At 48.5% G+C, this 18279-nt stretch overlaps 1 protein-coding gene across 4 annotated transcripts in view; it reads right to left on the bottom strand.

Moving 5' to 3' along the window:
- Positions 1–18279, bottom strand: part of HNRNPM (heterogeneous nuclear ribonucleoprotein M) — a 170041-nt gene that overhangs the window by 120348 nt on the left and 31414 nt on the right. The window lies entirely within an intron of this gene.

The following is an 18279-nucleotide window of genomic DNA, read 5'->3' as shown; positions in this document are numbered from 1 at the left end:
CACAGCTCTCCTGAAAAATGACCACAGAACCAACTTAAAGAAAAATATTAGGGCAGGATCTGGGTCCATCCGGAGGGACTAAAGGAAAGCAAATTAGAAGGTAAGGCCTAATTTCTCGTTCCCGCCAGATCGGCCCACTGAATGACTGATGGGAAGCTGTACATTCAAGGGCGGGACCCCAGCAAACCCGCTGTGAGTATATTCGCCCCAAACACCACTTTCTGACGACTCTGCATACCCACTCTATAGTGCTTGGAAAAGGAATGCAAAGAAGACTGAGTTGCCGCCCTGCAGATCTCCAAAGGCTGAACCAAACATTGCTCGGCCCATGATGCCACCTGCCCTCTAGTAGAGTGAGCTTTCAGTCCCTTAGGAATCGGTTTGCCTGCTAGGAGGTAAGCGGATACAATCATCTCTTAAAGCCACCTAGACAACGTAGGTTTAGACGCCACTAACCCTTTCTGAGGACCCCTGTATAAATTCCAAGCCGGACGAAGAACTGAGGACTGGCAAAATGACAGATTGAAACACGTAAAAACGCGCCACCACTTTGGGGAGAAAGGAAGGCACTGGCTGCAACACTACACGGTCGTTTGCAAACTCTAAAAATGGTGGCTTACACGAAAGTGTCTGCAACTCAGAAACCCACCTAGCTGAAGCAATAGCGACCAGAAAAAGCACCTCGAGAGTGAGATCTTTCAATGTACAGGCAGACAACAGCTCAAACAGGGAACCAGAAAGGGCCGCTAGCACCACAAGGCAAAAATTAGACAAGTGGGTGGCCTCAGTAGCCTCGCACCCCGCAGGAATCAAAGCACATCCGGATGAGAAGCCAAAGACTTGCCCTGCACCTGACCTCGAAGACAGGACAGGGCCGCTAGCTGCACCTTAAGAGAGGATAAAGCCAAACCCTTCTCTAAACCTTGCTGCAAAAAATCCAAATTTGCCCTACCGAAGCCCAAAAAGGCAAGATATTTAAATCATCACACCACGCCTCAAAAACTCTCCAGGTCCTAACATAATTGAGAGATGTGGAACGACGTCTAGATCGTATTGTAGACACTACATTGTCTGAGTACCCTCTCAGACAACCTCGCCCCCTCAAGAGCCAGGCCGTAAGACAGAATCGAGCAAGCTCCGGATGTACTACTGGACCCTGGACCAACAGCCCAAGATCCTCCAGAAACTTGAGAAGAAACTCGAGAAGCAGATTTTGAAGGTCGGAGTACCAAGGCCTGTGAGGCCAGTCCGAAGCTATCACAATCACCTGACCCTTGTGTGCCTCTATCTTTTGAATTAGACTGCCCAAAAGGGGCCACGGACGAAAGACATACAACAGACCTTCTGGCCAAGGTTGAATAAGAGCATCGATCCCTAGAGCCTTAAGAGTCTTTCCAGTGACTGAAGAACCTGGGTACCTTCGTGTTGGACTCTGAGGCAAACAGATCTATGACTAGATACCCCCGATGACTCACCACCAACTGAAACACAGTGCCGAGATCCCACTCGCCAGGATCTAGAGTGGTTCGACTGAGGAAGTGTACCCGAACATTTTCTGCTCCCGCTACATGAGCTGCCAAGAGGGCCTGAATATGCAGCTCCGCCCAACTCATGAGCTGTGCCATTTCCTGTTCCAACTTGAAACTCTTTGTCCCCACAGAACGGAAGTGTCCTCTCCCGGGACAAAAAGGATCTGTCTCCAAATCCACCACAGAAGGATCCCCATCTGCTAAATCTACTTAGGCGAAGTCTGAATGCTCCAGGGTGGGCATTTCCAGATCGGGGTCAGACTCAAAAGTCTTTCTCCCATTCCCAAGACCCCCTAGGTCTCTTAGAAGGCAACAACTGTCTGGTTTCCAACTCACTCCTAGAAAGAGCCCCAGCCTGACCATGCTTCTGGACAAGAATGACTTTATACATCTGCATCACAAATTCTGATGGACAACCACCTTCTGAACTGGCAGCCAGCAGAGAAACATCTGTGGACTGAACCTGTGCTTGAGCCAAGGGCCGGGAAACATGGCTCTCCCCAGAATTAGAGAAGACACAAAATGGTGGCCGTTCTCACCAAAACCAGAGGAGCCGGAGCTTCCTTGCCAAATGGGAGGAATCCATGCCCCCTGAAGACCCACCTGGTACCGACGTGGGAGAGGGACCCGATTCAGAAGCACCATCAATCGCGGTGAAGAATTTACATCTGTCATTTCCCCCAACTCCGCGGCTCTGACACACAGAACAGCGTCAAAGCTTCTCAGTCATGCTGCCAGACTGCAACGCGGAACGGTCTTCCTGCAATCCTCCAGAGGACTTAATTAAATATACAAATCACCGGCGAACCAACGGTACAGAAAGGAATTTGCACTGCCACTAACAGCCAGCTAAGCCCGGAGAGCTGCTTTGTCTGAGACCAGCCTCTTTTTTTTTTTTTTTTTAAACAAACGCGGCTGCAACTCCAAGATCGCTTCCCTTGAAGAGTAAGTTTCTAACAGCCCCAGCTTACAAGAAGGTCCCAAGGAGAGCTAGGAAGGAAGGTGGGGGGAGGGACCCAGCCTAAAGGGTGTAACACCCCCTTGGACCTCTGCCTCAAATAACTAAGCTCCAATAAAGACAAGTGCACAGAAGGAAATCTAACTAAATAGTGGTTTTTTGTGTGTGCGTTGTTTTTTTTTTAACAAATTTACAAGAAGGAAAAAAGGAAAAAGTGAGACAAAAGCTCAACACCTTCCACCTGCTGGAGACTGAGGATGATCTTTCTATCTCTGGCAAGGGCTCTTTTTGGCTTTCACTGATGACTCAGTATTCTCAGTCTCCACCTGCTGGAAGGCGTGTACAACCCATCAGTCAATCGCTGGGCTGGTCCGGAGGGATGCTAAGGAAAGAGAAGATACCTTTACAAACTTTAAACACTTGCTATCACAGCTTTACCCTTAAGACACCAGGACATTAGTAATTCCAAAAAACTTAGATCAATAACTAAACTAGTTACTATTTCTTTTAGTTAAGTAACTACTTTTAAGATACAGCTCTCTGGAGGGTGCCGAGGTCCCCATTGTGTCTAGCATCAGGGATATACAGTTATATCTCACTTCTAAAATGAATGGTAAACCTCCCACACACAAAAATAAAGTGGCTCATCTTTCTTCCCCCCCCCCCCCCCACCAAAAGAGTCTACTTATCCACCCTTCAATTGTACAATAGAAAGGAAACAGGCATGAACCCCAGTCAATCCTACCCCCTCCTAATTAAGTAGGTGGGGAGAACTTATTTTAGTACAACCAATTTACAAATTCACTTTATAAAACTGTACTACCCTACCGGTAAATGGAGACAGAAAAGCTGAACTCTTGTGATTTTACCAGTATAAGGAGTGGTGCAGCCAGAAACTTGTCAATACACCATTACCAAAGCAAATATATAAAACGTATGTATGTTACTTTGAAACCTCCTAAGGAAACCCTCTACAGATTACTACTACTACTGGGGGAATTTGGCGCAACTGGCCAATGCAGAATTGGCACATAATTTCCTACCTGTGCACTGGCATCAGTTGCTCTTTGCAATCTCTCTCCCCTTACACAACAGAGATCAGAGAGCAAAAGGAGAAGGAAGTGAATGGAGTGCAGAAGACCACCTCCTCCCCTGCCAGCCTATACCTGACTGTTCAAATGAGCCACAGAGCTGTACATGGTTCACATGAACAGTCAGGCCTAGTGTGGCAAAGGTAGTGGCAGTGACATGCAGACATACTCTTCTATGAACAAGCAGATCAAGCTCAATGGGGGGGGGGGGGGGGGGTTGAGTACCACAGATAGGTGAGGGTCACTGGATCAAGATCAGTGAGCCATGGGCATAAGGGGACAGAGAAAGCTGAGACAATACCATGGGATGGGAGAGGCAGCAGAGCAAGCTGAAAGCACACCATTGGGGGGGGGGGGGGGGGAACCAAGCTTGAGGTGTGCTATGGGGAAGAGAACATGAAAGTTAGGGAGGGGAGGGGAAAAAGAGGTAGAGGATGTGTGCCTGGTTGGGTGTGAGGGAGAATAAGAGATGGGGGTACTGCACACGGGAGAAGACTTTGGGAGCACACAAAATTAGGGGTCTTGCTAAGGGACATAGGGAGGCTGGAGCCTGAAGAAGAAATGGCCTTATAACGGAGGAATTCTGTGCAAAAAAAGACACTAGAAAAACTATGCCAAATTTTTCATGATTTTAAGTACTGTACACAGAATTTTCATAAAACCTTTGCACAGAATTTCTAATAGAGATTTAGAACCTATGAACCAAACACACAGACCCTACTACTACTTAACATTTCTAGAGCGCTACTAGGGTTACGCAGCGCTGTACAGTTTAACAAAGAAGGGCAGTCCCTGCTCAAAGGAGCTTACAATCTAAAGGATGAAATGTCAAGTTGGGGCAGTCTAGATTTCCTGAATAGAGGTATAGTGGTTAGGTGCCGAAGGCGACATTGACGAGGTGGGCTTTGAGCAAGGATTGAAGATAGGCAGGGAGGGAGCCTGGAGTATGGGCTCAGGGAGTTTATTCCAAGCATGGGGTGAGGGGAGGCAGAAAGGGCGGAGCCTGGAGTTGGCGGTGGTGGAGAAGGGTACTGAAAGGAGTGATTTGTCTTGAGAACAGAAGTTACGGGTAGGAATTTCTCAACCCCCCCATGGCCAAGCAGAAATTAAAGGATAGGAAATTATCACAAGACTAAAATTTCACCTTCCTTTTTATTCTGCTAGATGAATCCAGACCAAAAGGGATGTACAATCACTTAATTTTACTCCCCCAATGTGAGCTGCTGAAATCAATAAAATCGCTTGTGCTATACTAAAGCACTCCTGATCCTGCCCTGCTTGCTAAGATAGACCACTTCAGTTGCAGTCACCTATACTGTATTTCCTCATAGAAATAGTAGCAATTGCTGCAGAGCTAGGCAAATGGCTCATACTTCCAAGCTGCTGATAGTCTGTGATGCTTCTTGCTCCAACCAGACCATCTGCATGATCTGCTTGAAGTAATGAATGCCCCTCCCAGCCCACTTAGACACAAATTAGTAGAAACCGCCCACCAAGTGAGACACCTCCTTAGGAATGACAAGAATGGGAGCCAGGCCTCAAATTCCTGGAACTGAGGAGAACAAGACAAGAACTGCAGCAGTCTGTGAGCCCTTGTCCAAGGACCCACGCCGCCAGTGTCACTCATCAACACTAGGAGCTCTTTGTGCACAAAACTTCCTTCTCTGGATCAATGTCTGTCTATTCTTCCTGGGGGGAGAAAAATAGCTCCCCTTTTTGAGTATTTCATTATCTGCTTTTACACCATCTCCTGCAAAAGTACAAGCTGACTCCTGGCTTAGCTCATTACCTAACCTAGATGTTCCAACAGGAAGTTCACTCTAGTGGCTGCCATCCACGAATCCCAAAACAGTTCATTAAATATGAGATCTTCAAACTCCTGCTTGTTGGAATACAAGGACACTACCACCATGACTTTGAAGAAAATCCTAAGCACTGTTACTAGATCAAAAAGCATAGCCCTGAATTGAAAACGACTGCCCAAGATGCCAAAACACAGGACGCACTTCTTTTTATTCCTGATATTAAAGTAAGCCTCTGCAACGTTCAACAAAGAAAACTCCCCCAGCATGACCAAAGAGATAACCAACATCTCCATGCGAGTGTGGGACCTGAAGGGAGATGCAGACGCCTACAAGTCCAGAATGGGTCAGGAAGGTGCCCCCTTTCTTGGGAACCACAAAATACACGAAGAATAGTGCCCCCGACCATGTTACTGCAGTGGCAGAGGCTCCATAGCACCCAGCTGAAGCAACCAATACAACATGTATTCTCAAGGAAGAAACGCAAGGAGACAGCATAAAGGCATCTGAAACATGTTAAGGGAATTCTAGTGCAAAACCTCAATAGACAACCTCCAAGACCCACTGGTCAAAGACAGCAAGAGCCTGCTCCTGGTAGAACAGTCTTCCTCCTCATTGGCCCTCACCGACAGAAGAGCCACCACTGTCCTTTGACCTCCTCATTCCCCGAAAGAACAGCTGCTTCTGCCCTTTGCCAGTCATCTTATCTACGCGATACCGGCCCCAGTCCTTGGCCCAAGTTCTTCTCTCTAAACCTCAAGCCATTGATCTTGCCGCCTCCTGCAGAAGTTGCTGATGCCTAGGCTCCCCTAGGTCTTTCATGAGATTCTCTAGATCCTCATCAAACAACTACCAGCCTTGAAATGGAAGCTTGCTCAAGAAAGAAAGACTTAGAGGTCTAGTCAGCCTAGTGTCAAGCCACAGCTAGCTATGGTTGACTACCACCAAGGCTACTGATTGCAAACAAATGCAGACCAAAAGCTCCACCCATCTTGACACAAAGGCTGCTTCAGACTCCAACCTAGGACACAAGCAACTGCTGATGTGTGGCAAAGGCCCTGTCGCATTCTGTTCCTTTGCAAACCAAAGTCTGATCTCCAAGCGCCATAGTTACAAACATCTCTCTCAAGGCACCTACACTTTTCTATCATGAAAAGCTGTTACCATCAAAGCCCCTTCCAAAAGAGATGGTAGTCTTTGTCAGAGCTGTCACCAAGATGAAAAAAATTATCCATATCGCCCCAAGAGAAAGAACAGAACCTGCCCATCAGTTTGATGCACCAAAGAATCCTATCCCGTCTCCCACTCAGATAGGACCATCTGCAAGAGCTTTGGGGGGGGGGGGGGGGGGGACTTCCATAGCCCTAGCAATATGGGGGTCCACATCCAAGGCTTTTTCTGGATCGCAGTCAATATGTGAAGAGCCAATGTGATCTTATCAATAAGGGATGGCAGTTCTATCTTCCAAAATCACCTCACCACCAGCCAAGTTATTGCCTTCATTTGCGTAAGCTCACACATGGCCAGGGAAGCACTTGTCCACAGAGCCTCGTCCTCCTCATTTTTCACCCCCAGGCCTCTTCTATAGAAGGCACAGCAGGGATTGGAGCTTGTCCACTGTCCAAGCCTCCACTCAACACCCTGGGCCACATTCCTCCTCCTACTTTAGAAACCAATACTGGCTATGCTAGGGCCAGACCCTAAAGCCCCAAAACCGTTCTCACAAAACACACAATAGCCTGGAAAAAGTGGCCCCTGTATCTACTGAGGAACCAAATGACCCCCCACCCCCCCGAGCTATCTTCTGGGTTAGGGGGTACAATCAGATGCCACTTAATCCATAATACTTTCCTTCTTGGGCAAGAGAGATGATGTTCCCACCAAAATCAGCTCAGCTGTGGCTGAAATGAGGGCGTGGGGAGGGGATGGGCCTCAAACTGATTCGGTTATGTGTGCCAGGGCTTCCCAGGAGGAAAATGAAACTGAATTCACCACTGCCCATCACATGGGGGAAGCAGGAGCCGGAAGCTCTATATACCCAACAGCTCCCGTATGCCCCGCATCACCTACCTCCTAAGATATCCTCCCTCAACCACCACCAAGGCGTTAGCTGGCATGCCTCCGACTTCCATAGTTCCCCACTTGCTTCACTAGGTAAAAACCTTTCCAACCTTGGCACTACTATTTTTTTTTAAATAAAGAAATGGGAAACAAAACAGTTTTTAAAAACCTGCTTTGTTCACCACAAGCAACACTTTAGTATTGAAAGACCCTCCTCTCTTTTTTTCAGCCCAATCTGCAGGAGTCTCACTCAGGAGGTGAGGAAGGATGAGAGAATAAAAGAAAAGAAACCATGGGATCTCTGCCAGCTATCCACACCAAGCGAGAGCCCATGAGCTAAGGCTCAGGGATATGGCGGGTAGGACCTCTCCAGGCTCAACAGATCCACGGGAGCCAACATCGACTAAGGGACTATCTGTAGGATTGAAGTCTATAACTGCAGCCTGGGGAATCAGACCTGCACTGAAGAAATCCTACACTACCAGTCCACTCTACACCAAATAATGGGGGCAGAGAAATACCGACAGGCACCAGGCTGTACCACTCTTTATACCAGTAATGTCACTGCAAAAGTTCTGCTTCTCTCTCCATCTGTTGGTTGGGTGACAAATCCCACTGGTCTAGATCAGATGAAAAGTGAAGGTACATTGTGATCACAAATGCCTTCATTCATGCACAGGTGAACATACATGTGCACTCAAACCTCTATGTGTGTACAGAATGCGGTTATGTGTGTTTAAAGGGTGTATGCACTAATTTATTTTATTTTGTAGGTATTCAATGTCCTTCCCACAGATGTAAAATAGAAAAAAGTCTTTTAGTATATCAGACTGAGTACCCATCTCCTCACAAAACATGCCTTGATCTTGCTTCTCTGCAGGAAATCCCCATTCCGGCACCTACCTTCCTAAATTCTGCACAACAAAGATAAAGGGACGAAAAATAACAGGTGGTGTGTTCATATGAAAAACTTAAAAAACAAACAAACCACTAACACAAATCTCCAAGGAGTAAGATCAGAATAAATGATAGAATGGTCTTGGGACCTCATAGCCCACAGCTACTCCAAGACCAAGACATTAACAGTTTCTCATTCCTCCACTCTCTATTATTTATTACAAAGTGACAACACAAAAATATATAAGGCCCCCAGCCAAAGTCCAAAAATCAAAAAGATCTTTTTGATTTTTGGAATCCTGGCTGGGCTTTATATACGATACTTAATTGCCATTTTGTTATTACGTTAGGGGGTGGAGGAATGAAATGATCTGAACTTGCAATTAAGGTCTTGGACTTGGAAACTCTTATAGCCCACAGCTATTCTAAGACCATGCTAACATTTATTCTGATGTCACTCCTTTGAGATGTGTTAGTGGTTGGGGTTTTTTTTTTTTTGGGGGGGGGGGGGGGGGAGATTTTTCAAATGAGCACGCTACGGAATTTTTTTTCCCCCTTTATCTTTGTGTTGCACTTTGCACCTAGAAGTTGAATTTTCCTCTTTCTGGTAGCTTCCTTAATTCTGCACCATGACCCACCACCATAGGCTTTCAGTTGTGTTATTGCCCATCTTCCAATCCCACCTTCAAAAAAAAAAAAAAAAAAAAAAAAAAAGCTAACCAAAACAGGGACCTCACCAGCACTTCTGAGACCCAAAATGGATTCCTGTAATGGGGACTTCATTCCAACAGCCGTTACTAACCTTCCAAATTTCTTTGGCACAACACTCGATTTCTTGTCAATATGGCAACAGAGCTATTATAACATCAGGATAGGAACCAAGGAACCCACAATCCTTATTTTTTTTTAAATTTAAATTATATAATTGAACAGGTTCAACATGCTGCTTCCTTTTTTTGTCATCTCTTGCACAACCTATCCCACTCTCTAAATTTTTAGATCTCTATGAAGAATCTAAGGTGTATCAAAACTGGATTTATCGTATACACTCCTCTGTAAGTCAAGACATTTTGACTTCAAAATCCCATCAATAAACCAAAATCGTCTTATCTATGGGTCATTCTCATCAGTGCCATAAGGTAAAATTATGTATCATACCTGATAATTTTCTTTCCATTAATCATAGCTGATCAATCCATAGACTGGTGTGTAGACTGGTGGGTTGTGTCCATCTACCAGCAGGTGGAGATAGAGAGCAAAGCTTTTGCCTCCCTATATGTGGTCATGTGCTGCCGGAAACTCCTCAGTATGTCGATATCAAAGCTCCATCCGCAGGACTCAGCACTTAGAGAATTACACCCACAAAGGGACACTCTGCCCAGCTCACCACCGCCGAAACGGGGGAGGGGAATTAACCCAGCTCATCCCCACACAAGTGGGGGAGGGGAATCCGTCCAGCTCATCCCCGCGGAGCGGGGGAGGGACACCACCCCGCCGATGCGGGGGGGATCTGGTTTATCCTGCAACCGCGGGAGGAGCTGACTGACCCTAACACCGCCGAAGCGGGAGGGGTACAAAGCTGCCTTACAGCCGCACGAAGCGGGAGGGAGCGCCGGCAGAATTTATGTCTCAATCCAGCCCCGTAAAACGGAGGGGAGAGGAATGCAGCAGCTCACTGTAACACAAACTCGTCAACTCTTGAAGAATCCAATTGAAAAAACTTGAACACGAAGTCCTCCTGAACAGGAACTGAAGACTAAACTTGAAGCTGAAATGCAACCAGAATATAAACAGTACAGATATCTGGGAGGGGCTATGGATTGATCAGCTATGATTAATGGAAAGAAAATTATCAGGTATGATACATAATTTTACCTTCCATATCATCATGCTGATCAATCCATAGACTGGTGGGATGTACCGAAGCAGTACTCACCCAGGGCGGGACATAGAAATCCCTGACCGCAACACTGAAGCTCCAAACCGGGCCTCCGCCCGAGCAGCCACAGACAAGCGGTAATGCCTGGAGAAGGTATGGGCCGATGCCCAAGTTGCCGCCTTGCAAATCTCTTCCAAGGAAACGGACCCGGCCTCTGCCAGCGAGGCCGCCTGAGCTCTAGTGGAGTGAGTCTTCAGCTGGATAGGCGGCACCTTCCCCGCGGCCACATAAGCCGCTGCAATGGCTTCCTTGACCCATCTTGCCACTGTAGGCTTAGCAACCTGCAGACCCTTACGAGGACCTGCAAACAGGACAGATGATCCGATTTCCGGAAATCATTGGTCACTTCCAAGTATCTGATGATGACTCGTCTCACATCCAGATATTTGAGAGCAGAGTATTCCTCTGGGTAGTCCTCCCTATGAAAGGAAGGGAGACAGAGCTGCTGATTCACATGGAAGCGAGAAACAATCTTGGGCAGGAAGGAAGGCACTGTGCGAATAGTCACTCCTGCCTCAGTGAACTGCAGAAAAGGCTCTCGACATGAGAGTGCCTGGAGCTCGGAAACTCTTCTGGCTGAAGTGATAGCCACCAAAAAGACTGCTTTCAACGTCAGGTCTTTCAGAGATGCCCTCGACAAGGGTTCAAAAGGCGGCTTCTGCAAGGCTCTTAGCACCAGGTTGAGATTCCACGCAGGCACCACTGAGCGCAGAGGAGGGCGCAGGTGATTAACTCCCTTGAGAAAACGTACCACATCTGGCTGCGAAGCCAGGGAAGCACCCTTCAGGCGGCCCCTGAAGCAAGCCAGAGCCGCTACCTGGACTTTAAGGGAACTGAGCGACAGGCCTTTCTCCAGACCTTCTTGCAGGAACGCCAGCACTGAAGAAATTGGAGCAGTGAAGGGAGAAAGTGAGCCTGCTTCACACCACGCTGCAAAGGTACGCCAAACCCTGGCGTAAGCAGTAGAAGTAGAGCGCTTCCTCGCTCTCAGCATAGTGGCGATGACCTTGTCTGAGAAGCCCTTCTTCCTCAGACGCTGCCGCTCAATAGCCAGGCCGTAAGACCAAAGGGGGAGGGATCCTCCATCACCACGGGACCCTGATGCAACAGGCCCTGCTCCACTGGCAGCCACAGAGGGTCGTCCACTGAGAGCCTGATCAAGTCCGCATACCAGGGACGTCTGGGCCAGTCCGGACCCACCAGGATTATCCGGCCCGGATGCTTTGCCACCCGGTCTAGTACCCTGCCCAACATGGGCCAGGGCGGGAACACATAGAGAAGCTCTTGTGTCGGCCACTGTTGGAGAAGAGCATCTACTCCCAGAGATCGAGGGTCCCGTCCTCTGCTGAAAAAGCGCGGCACTTGGCAATTGGCCGATGACGCCATCAGATCCAGGCTCGGCTGGCCCCAGCGCTTCGTGATGTCCAAGAACGCCTGAGCCGATAACTGCCACTCTCCGGGATCCAAGGTATGGCGACTGAGAAAGTCCGCCTTGACATTCATGACTCCAGCAATGTGGGCCGCTGACAGCTGTTCCAGGTTCGCTTCCGCCCACTGGCATAGATTCATGGCTTCCTTGGCTAGAGGGGCGCTCTTGGTACCTCCCTGGCGGTTGATGCGGTTGACATAGGCCACAGCCGTGGCATTGTCCGACAGGACCCGTACTGGCTTCAACGCCAGTACCGGGAGGAACTCCAAAAGCGCCAACCGAATGGCTCTGAGTTCCAGGAGGTTGATAGACCACTTTGCCTCTGCAGGAGACCAGAGCCCCTGCGCTGTCCTTCCCATGCAGTGGGCTCCCCAGCCCGTCAAAGAGGCATCCGTCGTGACGACAATCCACTCCGGGGTCAAAAGAGGCATCCCTGCAGACAACTTGTCTGTCTTCAGCCACCAGCTCAGCGCCTTGCGCACTGCTGGGTCCAAGGGAAGGCGCACAGCATAATCCTCCGACACCGGAGTCCAGCGCTGCAGCAGAGAGTGTTGTAGTGGTCTCATATGAGCCCTGGCCCAGAGCACTACTTCCATCGTGGCCGTCATAGAGCCCAACAGCTGCACATAGTCCCAAGCCCGAAGCGGAGAGGCTACTAGGAACTGGTCCACCTGAGCCTGAAGTTTGACAATCCAATTGTCCGGCAGGAACACTCTGCCCACTTGGGTGTCGAATCGAACTCCCAGATACTCCAGGGACTGAGTCGAGCGCAGCTGGCTTTTCTCCCAGTTGATGATCCACCCCAGGGAGCTCAAAAGAGCAATCACCCGGTCCACAGCTTTGCCGCACTCTGCATAAGAGGGGGCTCGGATCAACCAGTCGTCCAGATAAGGATGGATTTGTACTCCTTCCTTTCGCAGGAAGGCCGCGATGACCACCATTACTTTGGAGAAGGTCCGCGGAGCAGTAGCCAACCCGAACGGGAGGGCTCTGAACTGGAAGTGTCGGCCCAGGACTGCAAAACGCAGAAATCGTTGATGAGGAGGCCAGATGGGAATATGCAAGTACGCTTCCTTGATGTCCAAGGATGCCAGGAACTCCCCTGCCTTCACTGCCGCTATAACAGAGCGGAGAGTCTCCATGCGAAAGTGCCGAACTTTCAAGGCCCGATTGACCCCTTTGAGGTCGAGGATAGGCTGTACAGAACCTCCTTTCTTTGGTACCACAAAGTAAATGGAGTAACGTCCCTTGCCAAGCTGATTTTCTGGCACCGGAACGACCGCACCCAGGCGGATCAGATTGTCCAAGGTCTGCTGCACTGCCACAGCTTTGACCGGAGACTTGCAGGGAGAGAGTACAAACCCGTCTCTTAAGGGTCGGCAGAACTCTAGCTTGTAGCCGTCTCTGATGACTTCCAGCACCCAAGCGTCTGAAGTTACCATGGTCCACTCGCCCAGAAACGAGGACAGGCGTCCTCCAATCTGCACTGGGCCATGGACCAGGACCCCGTCATTGGGTACGAGACCCTGGGGGAGGACCGGAGGGCACACCTCCGGGACGGCGGTCTCTGCGAAAGGAATGCTGCTTGGGGGAGAAGTTCCGCTTGAAGGAAGAGGGGGCAGAGGAGCCCGACTTGCCCGGGCGGTACCGATGGGCTTCCTGAAACCGTCCTCTGGAGTTACCGGGGCGAGCACTGGCCCGAGCCCTGACCTCTGGCAACCTCTTGCCCTTAGACGTGCCGAGATCGGTCACAATTTTGTCCAGCTCGACCCCAAAGAGCAGCTTGCCTTTAAAAGGCAACTTAGCCAGGCGGGACTTAGAGGCGTGGTCAGCAGACCAATGTTTCAGCCAAAGCCAGCGCCGCGCAGAGATTGTCTGAGCCATACCTTTAGCCGAGGCTCTCAAGACATCATACAGTAAAAGTCTGCCAAATAAGCCAAGCCTGATTCCAGGGCCGGCCAATCAGCCCTCAAGGAAGGATCCGAGGAGGAAGCCCGCTGCACAATCGTCAGGCACGCCCTGGCCACATAGGAGCCGCAAACTGAGGCCTGCAAACTTAAGGTAGCCGCCTCGAAGTACGACCTTAAAGCCGCCTCCAATCTTCTGTCTTGGGCGTCTTTTAGGGCCGTGCCACCTTCCACCGGCAACGCCGTTTTCTTAGTCACCACAGTGATTAAAGAATCCACGGTAGGCCAAACAAAGGCCTCACGTTCACTTTCAGGCAAAGGATAGAGGCGGGACATAGCCCTAGCCACTTTGAGGCTCGCTTCCGGGACATCCCATTGAGCCGAAATTAAGGTGTGCATGGCATCATGCACGTGGAAGGTTCTAGGCGGGCGCTTCGTCCCCAGCATAATGGCGGAGCCAACAGGGGCTGAGGGAGAGACGTCCTCTGGAGAGGAAATCTTCAAAATGCTCATGGCCTGCACTAACAGGTTGGGCAAATCCTCTGAGCGAAAGATCCGCGCTGCAGAGGGGTCATCCGCTCCATCCGAGCGGGAATCCATCTCCTCCAAGGAATCCCCAAAGGACCGTTGGGAGAACTCAGATACGCTGCCCTCATCTACATCAGAGGAGACAGAGTCCTCTAAGCCCTGGGAATCCACCCGAGGGCGTTTACTTCCGGGGGCCTCAACCCCTTTGTCGGACAAGGGAGAAGGGGCAGCGTTTTGCATAAGGAAGGCCTGATGCAGCAGCAAAATAAACTCGGGGGTGAACCCCCCAGACTGTGTATTTCAGCAGCCTGGGCCACAGCCCTAGACGCACCCTCAACCGGCGCTCGCAAGAGTGGGGGAGAAACATGCTGCGCATCCAAGATGGCGTCCAGCGCGACACTCCGCGAAGGAGCTGCACGGGAAGAACGGCGCTTAACTTTAGCCGCTTTTTTGCCGTCGCCCAAATCAAGGGCGGCCATGGCATGAACGTCTCCCAGCTCAAGGGCGGCCCAAGAAGAAGCCGTCCGAGCAGAGTGGCCGGCCAAGATGGCGGAGGCGAGCAGCAGGGGATGGGCGTTTATGGCGGGAAAAACCGCCGCACCGGAGGAAGACCCGGGACACTGACCGGCCTCCAAACTGACACCCAACAAGGGCGAATCAGACTTTAAAACCCCCGCATCCCCGCTAGAAGCGCACACGCGGTCCGGGGAGCGATTCTTCGCGCCCTCCGACGCCATAGGCCACGTGGAGATCGATCGGGGAACCCCCTGCCCACTATAAAAAGGTAAAAATTACCTGCTTCTCGCTCCGAGCTGTAACGACCTGGTGTCCCAGTGAGTAGCTGCAATAAACGTTTAAATAAACGTCGAAATAAACGCCCTTAAGGACGTCCAAAATTTTTTTTTTTTTTAACGGAGCCAGCGGGAGGGGGGAGAAAAGGAGGGACCTGGCGCCACCAGGTTTGCACTTGCTCAAGAAGAGCCCTCAACCCCAGGTACTCAACGAAACCTAAAGATTAGGCTTGGAGACCTAGCCAGAGCTGCTGCTGTGTGTGACCACCACCTGCTGAGATAGAGAACATACTGAGGAGTTTCTGGCAGCACATGACCACATATACGGAGGCAAAAGCTTTGCTCTCTATCTCCACCTGCTGGTAGATGGACACAACCCACCAGTCTACACACCAGTCTATGGATTGATCAGCATGATGATATGGAAACAGACTCTCGCGGTGCTGAAGTTATGTCCCTAGTGTGGGAAGAAGTCTTAATTCAGGGTGAGCTTGTACATTGTTCAAACTAAAGACAAAAGGTTTGGAGGAGATATGCAAATGAAACTGGGGAGTGGTAAAAATAAATAGTAGTGATTGTTAAAAATCTGTAAATATGGCTGGTTCAAAGCAAAAATTATGTTCTTACATGATAATTTTCTTTAGACACAGCATATGAATCCAGAAACTGTAATTCCCATATCGGCCATCTTTGAAGAAACACATCCAGGCCTTCCGATCCAAAATTCTTCTGCAGAAGAATCTGGGGACTTTTGCATTATGCTTAGATGCCATGAGATCAAAGGTTGGGGTTCCCCACCTCTGCAAGATCATATGAAACACTTTCTGACAACTCCTACTCTCAAAGATCCATAGCATTCCTGCAGAGATAGTCCGCTTGAACATTGAGACTTCCAGCAAAGTAGGCCACTGAGATCGGGTATTACAGGTTGCAAAGAAAATCATTGAAGTACTCTAACTGATAAGAATTGTTATGATCACATCTCTCCTGTGTTAAGGCTCTACATTGGCTCCCAATTGTTTACAGGATAAAGTTTAAGACTTTCTGCATGGTGTTTAAATTTTTTTTAATAGAAGGATTCACCGTTGTGAGCATCCAAATTACATGTTTACCAACAAAGACAATCCTTGAGATCTGAAAATAAACACTTGTTTGATGTTCCTTCCTATCATTTGGTTAAACTGGAAAAATACAGGAATATGAATTTTTAAACAGCAGGTCCTGTTCTTTGGAATACAACCCTGTTGAGATTAAGAGAAATTTAGAGCTTAAGTGATTAAAAAAAAAAAACCTAAAAAATAACTATTTGTGGAGGATTTTGAAGTATAAACTGCACAGATGTTTAAGCCAGTTAAAATGTTATTGCACTTGAGCAAGTAACTGTACATGTTTAAAAATGTATGTGTTGTCTTTTGATTATTTGAAATGTATGTTGTAGATTTTAGAATATTTTATCTATGTGGAGCTGTGAACCTCCTAGAACACCCAAGCAGAAGAATCCAGGAGCTGAAGAGGAGCCATCCACCAAATGCTGGAGATAAACTGATTGAAGGAGGAGCTGGCCATAATATAAGGCTGAGTTCAGTTTGGTGATCTCTATCTCCAACCTTTGGTAGGTGGACACAACCCATCAGGCACCAGCAGCAGCCTAAAATATCCCCAAGATCAACTAAACCAGAACCAGAACATAAATTTTGAAAAGACCAGAAAATGGGAAACCGTCCACTGCCTGCTACAGATAAGATATACTGACTGACAAAATGCCTCACCGTCCTATAAGAGTTCCACATGCTGGTAGATGATTATAAACCATCAGTTTGTGGATTCATATGCTGCTGTATTTGTGCTGAGCATGAACACACAAGGGGCAGTGTGCATGACAATTATTCGATTGGTCGATGGCTTTTTCATTTTCCTACCTTGTTTTTATGCTTTAGCCTGTACACCGCTCTGCCTTGGCAGCTAGGGCAATCTAGTAAGTCCTAATAAACTATAAACTTGTTTCTCTTGTTCCGAAAACCCACCCTCAATTTCGCTCACCCTCTCTGTCTCAGCTAAACTTCCTCTCTGAACCTACAGCTTGAGCCATCAGCCAATCAAATGGCTTTTTGCTGTTTCTAACTAAAATGAGTATTACCAGACATTTGAATAGCTCGATGTGCCTATGCTATTTTCCAAAATCACCCAGCTCATTAGCCAACTAAGCAAACCTTTCTGCTGAACAGCAACCCATATGAATGTAATTGTCTGTCAAAGCAAGGAAAAAGCCACTGGCAAAACCTATATTCAGGGACACAGACCTCCGCTTTTCCTCCCATTGGTATTAGTGGGTATTCAAGAGATGCTTATTTGTCCTCAATGCTAATTCGCCACCTAAAACTTTGCTGTTACAAATGTGGTTTGGATTTTTATATCTATAAAATTAGATTCTGAAAAAACTGTGCAACTCAACAGCAGCAGCCATTAATGGTTTAGCAATGTTGTATTATACTTCAAAATGAAAACACAGAACTACATACATTTTCAGAACAACTCCAATTGCCATAAAGTCAATCACTGCTGGCAGGCTGTTTATACTTGAATTTACAGGTCAAGTCCAATACATAAATTACAAGAAAAATCTCCAGTACCTGTCACCAGGTTTTCTGCTAGGATATACCAACTTCACCGTGATTCGAAGTCATTATGCATGTGCACTGGAACTTACATTTGGATCCAATGCAAACGTTCAATTCCAGATTTTAAACCTCTTAAAAACTATTTACCAAAAAATCTGAAAGGAAAACTCAACTCTCCTTATGTTTCTGAATTTATAATTGTTTATCTATACCTTAACCAGGAGCAGGAGTGACAACTACCAATGCTGGGAAATCTGGTACTCTACAATTGAGTCAGTGGCTAGGAGACATGGAAACAGTGTGTCAAAATAAACAAAGCTGCTTACCTGTAAGACAGTTAAAACAGCCATATTCTAGGTCCCTGATGGCGAACCTATGACACGCGTGTCAGCACTGACACGCGTAGCCATTTTTGATGACACGCGGCGCCGCCGCAGTGTGGTCCGCCCTCCCTCCTCGCTCCCGGAAACTAACCTTAAAGCCTCCTTTCACGTCGCAGCAAGCAGCAGCAGGGCAGGCCACTCCTTCCTTCCGTGTCCCGCCCTCGCCTGACGTAACATCCGCGAGGGCAGAGCACAGAAGGAAGGAGGAGAGGTCTGCCCTGCTGCTGCTTGCTGCGACGTGAAAGGAGGCTTTAAGGTTAGTTCTGGGCCCGGTAGCAGGTGGAGGGGGGGCCCAGCAACCTCAGGTGGGCAGCGATCTCGGGTAGGGGGGGCGGGGGGCGGTCCT

Source organism: Microcaecilia unicolor, chromosome 11 (genome assembly GCF_901765095.1).
Source record: "Microcaecilia unicolor chromosome 11, aMicUni1.1, whole genome shotgun sequence".
In the NCBI taxonomy this organism is placed as follows: domain Eukaryota; kingdom Metazoa; phylum Chordata; class Amphibia; order Gymnophiona; family Siphonopidae; genus Microcaecilia; species Microcaecilia unicolor.
This window is presented reverse-complemented; position numbering and strand designations above follow the sequence as displayed.